The following is a 10,280-nucleotide window of genomic DNA, read 5'->3' as shown; positions in this document are numbered from 1 at the left end:
CTTCCCATGGGCCAGACTCAGGGCTGGGCCCTGAGGGTCTTATTCAATGGCCTCTTTTCATACTTTAAAAAAACTACTGCATGGGGTTCTTCTTGTAAGTTACCTCAAATCCTTAATGGAATGAGACTAGGCACACATCTGTGCACACCTAAAATTTGAGGGTGACAACATTGGCACCAATAATGCAATTGTTTTAACAAGACTTACCCAAGGTCGTCAGAGCATCGAGTGGAGCATCCCAAGTAAACAGACTTGGAAAGAGGATTGGGAGGGTCATTTCTCATGTCTCTGCTCTCCTACCCTCAGTCTCCAAGTAGCCCCAAGTCCTTCTACTTATTGGCCTGCCCACTGCTCACTTTTCTAGTACAATGGTCTGTTCGTTGACTTTCCTGTTCAGTGGCCCAGATTCATCCTCACAGGTGTGACTTCACCTCTCTCTGCTTCACTCTTATCTTTAAATGGAGATTGCAATGGAACCTACCTCACAAGGTTATTGTGAAGGTTAAATAAACGAATGTCTGGAGAGCGCTTGGCAGAAAATAAATCAGTGCCCAGGGAGGGTAACCTGTTATGACTATCCTCCAGAAAACTACCAGGATTGTCATCACATCACAGCCTGGCTCACGTGAGAGGTAGTTTTCTATTGCCCTTTGAGAGCCTGGACTTCGAGCACAACGCACAAGGCTCTTGGTGATTTGGCTTGCTGCAGTCTGGAGACCTCCAGCCCCCCTTTCCCGCTCTCTCTCTAGACTTCTGGGCTCCAACCACCGTGAGCTTCCCTCAGCACCTGAAGGCACTATAATGTTCGTTTCCTGACCTTCTTAGGAGCTGTCTTGGCCCTTGTGCATGCATCAGCCCTGTGTACGCAGTGGCACTGTGCTGGGTTGCCTATGTATCTGATTCCTCCTGTAGGCAAAGGTTGCATGACGGCCAGACTAGGATGTCACTCTTCTTCATCAATGACTCCCCAGAGCTCATCGTGGCTGCTGGCACCTGCAGGCTCTCAGTCCTTGTTTCCCAGCTAGATGGACAGGGAAGGGGCTGGGAGGGAGGATGGGTAGGAGGGAGGGAGGATGGGTAGGAGGGAGGGAGGAAGGGAGGGAGGGAAGACATGAAACAGAGCTGTGTTTCCAAAGTCCAGCCCTCTTGGCACTTCAAGGCTGCTCGCAACTCTCACGAGGGAGAGTGGGGCCTGGGACGCCGCCACTACACCCCCACACTGACGAGCCTTTTCTTTCCAAAAGAAATCTGAGATTTGTAACTTCCCGGCCTCAAGTCCAGAGGAGTCTGCAGTGCTTGTGGGTCAAGGAGCACACCCCTGAAAGAGACACCCCAGGTTCTCCGCACCTCACCCGCATCCCTTTCCACCTCCCCTCCCTCCCTGCATTCTGCTCCCCTTGCCACCCGCAGCCTTTGGGCATCTCCCGAAGACACACTGCTTCTTCCTGCCTGTGTGACTTCCGAGCCCCTCGCTTTCCGATGGATCTTTCCAGACCGGCCTCCGCTGTCTCTGCCGCCATGTTTTCCTGACTCCTTACCTCCAGGCAATCCTTTCTTTCAACTCCTTCCCTCCAGTATCAACTCCTTTCCGCGCTTCCGTTACAGCCCACCTTCCGGCTGGGCTGTATTGTTCTGTGGACTGCTTATCCGCCTGTTGGAATGTTAAGTGTCTAAATGCAGCCTACAGTGACCGCTTGTGAGCTATATACATTTAAGTAAGCTACTTATACCCACTAAGCCTCCCACGTGATAATTTATAGGATTATTTGTAAAAATGGAGATGCCATCCCTACCTTACAAGTTTGGTGCCTGATGTGCTGACCTAGCCCTGGAAACCAGCCCAGGGGAAAGCCAGACGATCAGGCCAAACTGTCCATGAATGTAGGGCAGGCAGGGTGTCCGGAGGAGCCCGAGGAGGCTCCGAGAGGGGGCTCCTTGGAAGAGAGGGAACTGGGAGGCCCAGGAGGGAAGTGCTCTGTTGGATTTGTGAGCAGTAGAAGAGGTGGCTGGCTCGAAGCCCGGGCCTCGTCTGAGATCTGGACAGGGCGTTGGCGCTGGCCTCTCCCGCCGCTCCTCCACAGTCCACAGCTGCCGACCATGCCTGGCACGTGGCTGGCACTGCCGCAGAGACCACAGCCGTGGCTTGGGCTGCCAGGAGGCCTGAGGCCCGCTGGGCGGCACACGTGCAGCAGTTGTAAACTTTGTCCTTCTCTTCCCCATATTTTAGCCACTTCCCAAGTGGTAAAGAATCCGCCTGCCAGTGCAGGTGATGTAAGAGACACGGGTTCAATCCCTGGGTCAGGAAGATTCTCTGGAGGAGGAAATGGCAGCCCACTCCAGTATTCTTGCCTGGAGAATTCCATGGACAGAGGAGCCTGGCGGGCTACAGTCCATGGGTTGAAAGAGTCGGACACGACTGAGCGACTTCACCACCACGACCGGGTTCTGCGGGGGCTTGTCTGGTGCCGAGGGGAGTGGCTAGAGGAAAGGAAGTCACTCCCCACCTCTTGTGGCTGCCGGTGGAGACAGGATGAACCCCAGGCCGGGTTGGTGGCATTCCCCTCCCAGCTGGAAGTGATTTAAGCTTGTTGGATTTATATAACACTGAGGAACGGTAAACTGTGTAAATTTGCTATGTTTTCCAGGGACAGTTATTTATGGAGGGGCATTTTTAACTCAAGTGCAGAAGTGTTAAATCATTATAATAAATCCATGCTATTCAGAATTTCTTACATTGTAATAAATTTTTTCTAAGCATGAATGAGAAGATCCATGCTTCCTCTAATATACCATTATGTATTTCTTCTCAAAATGACACAGCTTACTATATCAACTTGGAGAATAATAGAAGATTTACTGACTTGGAGGGGGAAAAGAAATGTTGAGTAGCAGTGAGTCTGAGAAGGGACTTGGGAGTGTGACCCCCACGCTGAACTTCTCTCGAGTCTCCACTGGCTTCTTCCCCAGCCACGTGCAGCCACAGCAGGGGAGGACCTGGCTGGGGGCGCCTCCCTGTGATCTCCTGGCTGAGCCTTTGAACAGAGACATTCAGCCAGAAATCCAGTCGCCTTCTGTTCTGTCCTGTCCAAGGGGAGGTGTGGGGATGAGGCTCTATGAGAAATGAGAGCTCTCTCCCTATGATGTGAAATCCCTTCCAGAAGCATCAGTCTGGCTAGAGAGCTCCCCTGCCCACAGTCCTCTCATCACCTGCCTCACCCCTCTCCTCACCTGGATGCCTAACTGGACCAGAGGATTCACAGCTTTCATCAGATTCTCAAAGGACCCTAGAATCCAAAGAATTCAGGAATCACAGGTCTTCAGGAAACTCAGAAGCATCTTTGTCCACTAGGTACCAGACAAAGTCCAATGGCGTGGTCCTGGCAGCACCCGGGAACTATGTCAAGCTGCAGTTAACGCGCTCAGAGGTGGATGCAGGCCCAGAGGCCTGAACGGCAGCCCCTGAGACAGGGACTTCTGACAGCATTTCCCAGAATATAAGATTTTATTGCTGAGCAAGGGCTGGAAGGAAGAAAGGAAGATGCCCTGGACCGCGGAAGAGTGTCAAAAGCACGGAGACAGAGACCCCAAGGTAAGTGAGCTCATGGACAGCCTTGGAGGCTAGTTCTGGTGGTTAAGCTTGGAGAGCAGCAGGGCCCAGTGGAGAGAGACCAGCTGAGATTCCAGTATGCAGCAAGAGCGTCCCGTTTACCCAGGGCTCCGCCGGAGGCTGGGCTTCAGGTCTTAGCTCTGCCGCCAAAACTGTGTGACACGTGCAGTTTTCTTCACTAGTGCAAACTCAGTGCCTGACTTGCTAGATGTAGACAGCACACACCTGCACAGCCGGCTCACAGATGACGTGGGGATACAGCGAAAGGATGCTTGGGTATCTGCTGGGTGAACAACTGTGAGGCACTTCCTAAACATCAGGTGCTTTTATCATTTATCTGATGGCTGGTAAGGGGCGATGGGCCCTCTGAAGCGTGGAGACCTGGGGCTTTCATGACAACCAGGCAAAGCTAGCCCGGCCCACTCCCTACCCGCGCTTACCTGGACCCGCCACCACCCCAGGCAGTGCTCCCAGCCCTCTTCTCGGCCTCCAGGAGGGCAGCCCACTGCACGCCTGCCCGTTTCAGAATGCTGTTTACCTCCATCTCTCTCCACACCTTGGGCTGCCTTCCCCAGAGTCGGGACTGTGCTCTCATCACCACCTCATACCCTTGTGCAGAATCGGACCCCAGCCTTGAGGATGGTCCAGAGAAGACTGAGTCAAGAACGATTCCGGAGCGGGGACCCTGGAGCTGTGGTCCATGCACCTGCATCACGGGCGCCTGCGGGCTGCCCACAGCCCTTCCTTCTCCCCTCCCATCTCCTCTCTCCACCTCTAGGATTTTCAAATCTGTCCCTTCTCTCTTCAGAACTAAAGATGTTGTGTTTCTTGCTTTGCTCATCAGGCTGTTCCTGAGTGGGGGTGGGAATAGGCACCCCCAGGAGCCAGGATGGGGTAGCAGAAACCACGGTGGCCCCATCTCACCACCCATGACACGCGCTGCTCACTTCCATGTTGGAGGGTCTGTCCTCTCAGATTCCCAAGGGAGTAAGGGTAAGCGGTAAGGTGGGGGGCGTGGGGGGTGGTCCCTGCAGCACCCAGTCTAGATGGCTGACAGTTCTCAGGCTGACCCAGCTGAAAACTGGCCACATTTTTGTTTTCAAACATTTTATTTTGAAGTCAGACCTACAGAAAAGTTTTAGAAATAATACAAAGAATTCCTGTACATGAACGCCCTTCACCCATATTCCCCAGGGTTAACATTTTAACTCAGATTCACTCTATCTCACACATATATAATGCATATATCTCATACATGTATTATTACTTTTCTTCTGAAATATTGGAGAGTAAATTGCAGACCGACTACTCTTCCTTCCCCTGATAATTCAGCATGTATTTCTTAAAAATAAGGACATTCTCTTCCATACCCACAGGACAATGATTGAAATCAAGAAATTAACATAAATAGAGCACTATTTTCTAATCTGCAGACCAGATTTAAATTTTTCCAATTTTCCTTTTTTTTTAAATTTTTTTAGGTTTCCTTTCCTCAAATCATCCATGCTCGCCTTCTCCCACAGAATCCAAAAGTCTGTTTTATACATCTGTCTCCTTTGCTGCCCTGCATGTAGGACCATTGGTTTTGTCTTTCTAAATTACATATATGTGTGTTAACATACAATATATATCTTTCTCTTTCTGACTTACTTCACTCTGTATAATAGGCTCCAGGTTCACTAGAACTGACTCAAATGTGTTCCTTTTTATAGCTAAGTAATATTCCATCGTGTATATGTACCACAACTTCCTTATCCATTCACCTCTCGATGGACAGCTAGGTTGCTTCCATGTCCTAGCTATTGTAAACAGTGCTGCAATGAACATTGGGGTGCATGTGTCTCTTTCAATTCTGGTTTTCTCAGTGTGTATGCCCAGCAGTGGGATTGCTGGGTCATATGGCAGTTCTATTCCCAGTTTTTTAAGGAGTCTCCACACTGTTCTCCATAGCGGCTGTACTAGTTTGCATTCCCACCAACAGTGTGAGGTTCCCTTTTCTCTACACCCCCTCCAGCATTTACTGTTAGTAGACTTCTTGATGATGGCCATTCTGACTGGCGTGAAGTGATACCTCATTGTGGTTTTGATTTGCATCTCTCTAATAATGAGTGACGTTGAGCATCTTTTCATGTGTTTATTAGCCATCTGTATGTCTTTTTTGGAGAAACGTCTGTTTAGGTCTTTTGCCCACTTTTTGATTAGGTTGTTCATTTTTCTGGTATTGAGCTGCATGAGCTGCTTGTATATTTTGGAGATTAATTCTTTGTCAACCTTACTTATTTTTAATTGAAAGAAAATTGATTCAGAATATTGTATTGGCCTCTGCCATACATCATCATGAGCCAGCCATAGGTATACATGTGTCCCCTCCCTCCATAACCCCCTCTGACCCCGTCCCACCGCTCTAGGTTGTTACAGAGCCCCGGTTAGAGTTCCCTGAGTCATACAGAAATTTCCCATTGGTTATCTAGTATGTGTTTCCATGTTACTATATCCATTCATCCCACCCTCTCCTTCCTCCCTGCCTCCCATGTCCATAAGTCTGTTCTCTATGTCTGCATCTCCACTGTTGCCCTGTAAATATGTTCATCAGTACTATCTTTCTAGATTGCATATATATGCATTAATATATGATATTTGTTTTTTTCTGACTTACTTCACTCTGTATAATAGGCTCTAAGTTCATCCACCTCATTAGCATTGACTCAAATGCATTCCTTTTTATGGCTGAGTAATATTCCATTGTATATATGTACCATAGTTTCTTTATCCATTCATCTGATGGATGTCTATGTTGCTTCCAAGTCCTAGATATTGTAAATAGTGCTTCAGTGAACACTGGGGTACAGCTACATGCCATTCAAATCCTTAGTCTTCTGCTGTGTTCCCACCACCCTCTTTGATGGTCCCAGTGCTAGGAGACAGGCTGGAAAAGGAGACAATTATTGTCCTCAGGACCTTCAGCTGGAGAGGGAGCTAAGGACTCAGAGCATCACAGAACAGTGTAAACAAGGGCCAGTGAAGTGTCTCCACCCTTAGGGCAGCAGGAGGCCAGGAAATAGGTGCTTAGTTTGAGCTGGAGACTTCTGAAGCAGATGGAACCTGAACCAAGGGCGGGAGAATCTGAATGATCAGAAACTTGGGAAAACAGGAGACTCTGTGTCCACAAACCATCTCTGAGGGCCCCAGTAGGACCAGAACTACCAGGCTTCCTTGTGATTCCTGGTCAGAGTTGGGGAAGCTGAGGCACAGGGGCCTTGCCCAGCGGGCACAGGTGTGGGGTGCTTTGGGAGGGCTTGTGGGAGGCAGCTCCCCCATCCCCGCCACTCCACGCCACTTCTCATTCATTCAGCAAGCATCACTGAGCACTGACTATGTGCCGGACACCGAGTTCAATGCTAAAAGTACAAAATGCTCTCAAGTAGTTCTTGATTAAAGGGGATGCTGCAGGCCCAGAGGCCTCGTCAGGTCCCCCAGCTCTCAGGACAGGATCGCAGGGGTTCTCTACCCAGCTGAGAGCAGAGTGGAGTGGCGGGTAAAACCCTGCTCCTCCCGGTGCTGTCATCTCATCCAGGTGCTTCTCATGTTGAGAGCTTGGCTCAGGACACTCGGGCCTTCCCTCCTCTGCACCCCCTCTTTCCCCTCCTAGCACTTAGCAGAGAGCTCTGGACACAAAGGGACTGGGCTGAGTCCTTGAGATCCACCCAGGATACCTCGCTTTGCAGAGGAAGAAACTAACAAGGAGGTCTGAGATTTTCCACACTGGTCCTGTCTCCACGCCTCTGTCCTGTGGTTAGGTTGCCTGTCTTTGTTTGAGGCTTAGAAATACAGTAAGTCAGAGGCTTCTGCGTGAAGACTTCTTACACCTGTGCCTTGGAAAGGTAGCCCCCTCCAAAGTCATATGATGGTTATAAGCCTGGGACCTGCTATCTGGGACTGGGCTCAAACCCCAACTCTGTCAAACCAGGTGACTTGCAGCACCGTCGCTTAAGTCCGTCTGTAAAACTGGGTGTAGGCTGGTTGGGAAGGTTGCCTGGGATGGTGTCAGTGAAGTAGCCAGGATGCTGCCTGGTCTATCAGTAATGGCTTCTTTTTAGACAAGGCCCTGTGTCTTCCCGAGCTTGTTCCCCGCTTACCTGAGGCATCTTGCAGCTCTTTAGCATGTCTGGGGTCCTTTGTTCCTCCATAACCCTCTCCCTCGGGATCTGTGTAACCCCTGCTCACCCTGCTACACTCAACCCAAGTGTCTCCTCCTCACTAGTCTGGCTACTGGCATTGTCTCATCAGGGCTACCCTGGGCCCCTGCACAACTCACCGGGCTGTCCTGCAGCCGTCTTTACCAGTCAGGGAACCCGTGGGAGGGGACAGTGCAGCTGATTTTGAAGCTGGGATCCACTATTTGCTTGCAGTGTGATTTTTTTTTTTTAACTTCTGTATTGTGGTATAGTCAATTAACAGTGTTGTGTTAGTTTCAGGCGAACAGCCTGAAACTGTTGAGGGGGACTCAGCCGTACATATACATGTATCCATTCTCCCCCAAACTCCCCTCCCCTCCAGGCTGCCACACAAGACTGAGCAGAGTCCCATGCGCCATGCGGTAGTTCCTCATTGGCGATCCCTCTAATATAGGGCAGCGACTTGCAGTGTGATTTGCAGTAAGTTATTTACCTTCCCAAGCCTCTAGTTGTTCATCTCATAGCACCTGACAGGATGACATCCCGGATTCGATGGCACGCCCACAACACACCTGGCCTTGTGCCTGGAAGGTGCCTGCGTGTGTAGTCTTCATCCCTGCACCCCCGGTCCTTAGCACTGAGTGGGCACTGGATGTGTGCACTCGGTTGAGTTTTAAAGGAACAAATACACTCCCAACCCAAGGTGATTTGCATTTTTAAAAAAAGCAGAACTAATTAAGGCCCTAGTCTCACCCAAAGTAAAAGGCCTAACGACAGGCTCTGAGGTCCTGAGCGGGGCAGGGGTGCAGCAGGGCAGGGGTGTGGGGTCTGCCCTGTGGCCCTCATGCTGGTTTCCAGGGGCTGCCTGTGCAGAGCGAAAACGCCCCACAGGAGCCTTGCTTCCGAAGCCCCTCTTTGGACCCCAAGAGGGCCCTGAGCGGGAGGCAGAAGGGAGGTGGGTGGACAGCACCCAGCTGCCCTGGATTTCCTGCCACCCTAATGCCCAGAGCTGAGCCCCAGGACGAGGTGGGAGAGAAGGGCAACAGCCAAGAGGGTTCATGTGGAGACTCTGGAGACGAGGGGCATCTTTGTGCCTTGGTTAGTGGAGTCGGGCACCTTCAGAAATGGTCACAGTTTCCCCTTGATTTGGAGTGATGGTGAACCAATTTGCGTTTATCTTAACAACATGCTTATAGTTTTATCCAGAGTTTAGCGTGCTGGGGAAAACCAAGCTGACACAGCTCAAAAGGGTTTTGAACTTCAGGTAGCAGCATAAAATGTTAATAAATGCTCCATTTATTTCCATTTACTTTCCTCTCCTTGTTAATAATAAAAGCTAACCAGGCCTTTGGGGTTTCCTCTCTCCCTCCACTGTCCCCACCATCAGGGGGGAGGGGCACCGCCTGCATGCCCTCACCTGTACAAGCACTGGGCCAGCCCAGACAATCCAGGGGGCAGGGAGAAAAGGACTGGCACCTGTGTCAATAGAGGCGATGCCATTTCCTAAAGGTAAAAGTAATATTATTGAGGAAAAAACGTGAGAAGGAGGGACAGGACAAGAGAGACACGAGAGAAGGGGTGGAGGGAAGCAACTGTGCGGAGAATTTACAAGTGAGGGAGACAAGACACGGAGACGAAGCCCAGCTCTGCAGACAGCCCTGGGCTGCAACCCCGCCACTGGGTCATCTCGGTGGGGACTTGACCTCTCAGAGCCTGGTTCCGCATCTGTCAGATAGGGCGATGACAGCAGCCTCAGAGAATCGGATGAGATTATAATAAGCAGCTCTTCACAGTGTCTGGCTCGGCACCTCAGCAGTGACGGCTCCCCCATGCCTCAAAGGGATGCGCCCCGCTGATGAGTGTGCTGGAAAAGACCTGGTTCCCCTACTCAGCCAGGGGCTTCTGAGCAACCCCACGCCTGGGCTCACTGCCTGGGAACCCCACCAGCCAGCTTCGGGCCTGGGCACGGCACTGCCAGACTCTGGGTCTCTTTACTGATAACTGAGTTCCTTACACCAATGCACACACATCTGCACCCTAAAGACCAAGGTAAACAAGACATCTGGTAACACTGGCTACCTTTGGAGACAGGAACGGGTGACTGGATTCAGGGGTGGAAAGACTTTTTATCATATGCTTTTTCATATTTTTTGAATCTTGACATATATCTTATGTTATCTATTCCAAAAACTAGATAAAATTTTTTAAGCGCAAAGACCAAACTAACATGCAGCCTGAGGCTCTGTGAACCGGGAGAGGATGCCTGCAGACACTGACAGCCACAGTGGTCTTGGGGAGGCTCATGGGGAAAAGAAAGGGCAGAGAGAGAGGAAGGGGCAGAGGACCATCTGTGAATAGGGATCCCCAGGAAGGTGGGTGAGCAGTGAGAGACAGAGAGGTGTGCACCTGAACATGACGAGTTCTCTGGGGGTATCACAGGCTCACTGAACTTAGAGAAGATGATGGGAAGTGGTCTGGTACCAACTTCAAGCTCACTT

At 50.6% G+C, this 10,280-nt stretch overlaps 1 protein-coding gene across 2 annotated transcripts in view; it reads left to right on the top strand.

The window, feature by feature from the left end:
- Nucleotides 1–10,280, top strand: part of KIAA1328 (KIAA1328 ortholog) — a 267,669-nt gene that overhangs the window by 249,023 nt on the left and 8,366 nt on the right. The window lies entirely within an intron of this gene.

This window comes from Cervus canadensis, chromosome 23 (genome assembly GCF_019320065.1).
Source record: "Cervus canadensis isolate Bull #8, Minnesota chromosome 23, ASM1932006v1, whole genome shotgun sequence".
Taxonomy (NCBI): Eukaryota; Metazoa; Chordata; class Mammalia; order Artiodactyla; family Cervidae; genus Cervus; species Cervus canadensis.
This window is presented reverse-complemented; position numbering and strand designations above follow the sequence as displayed.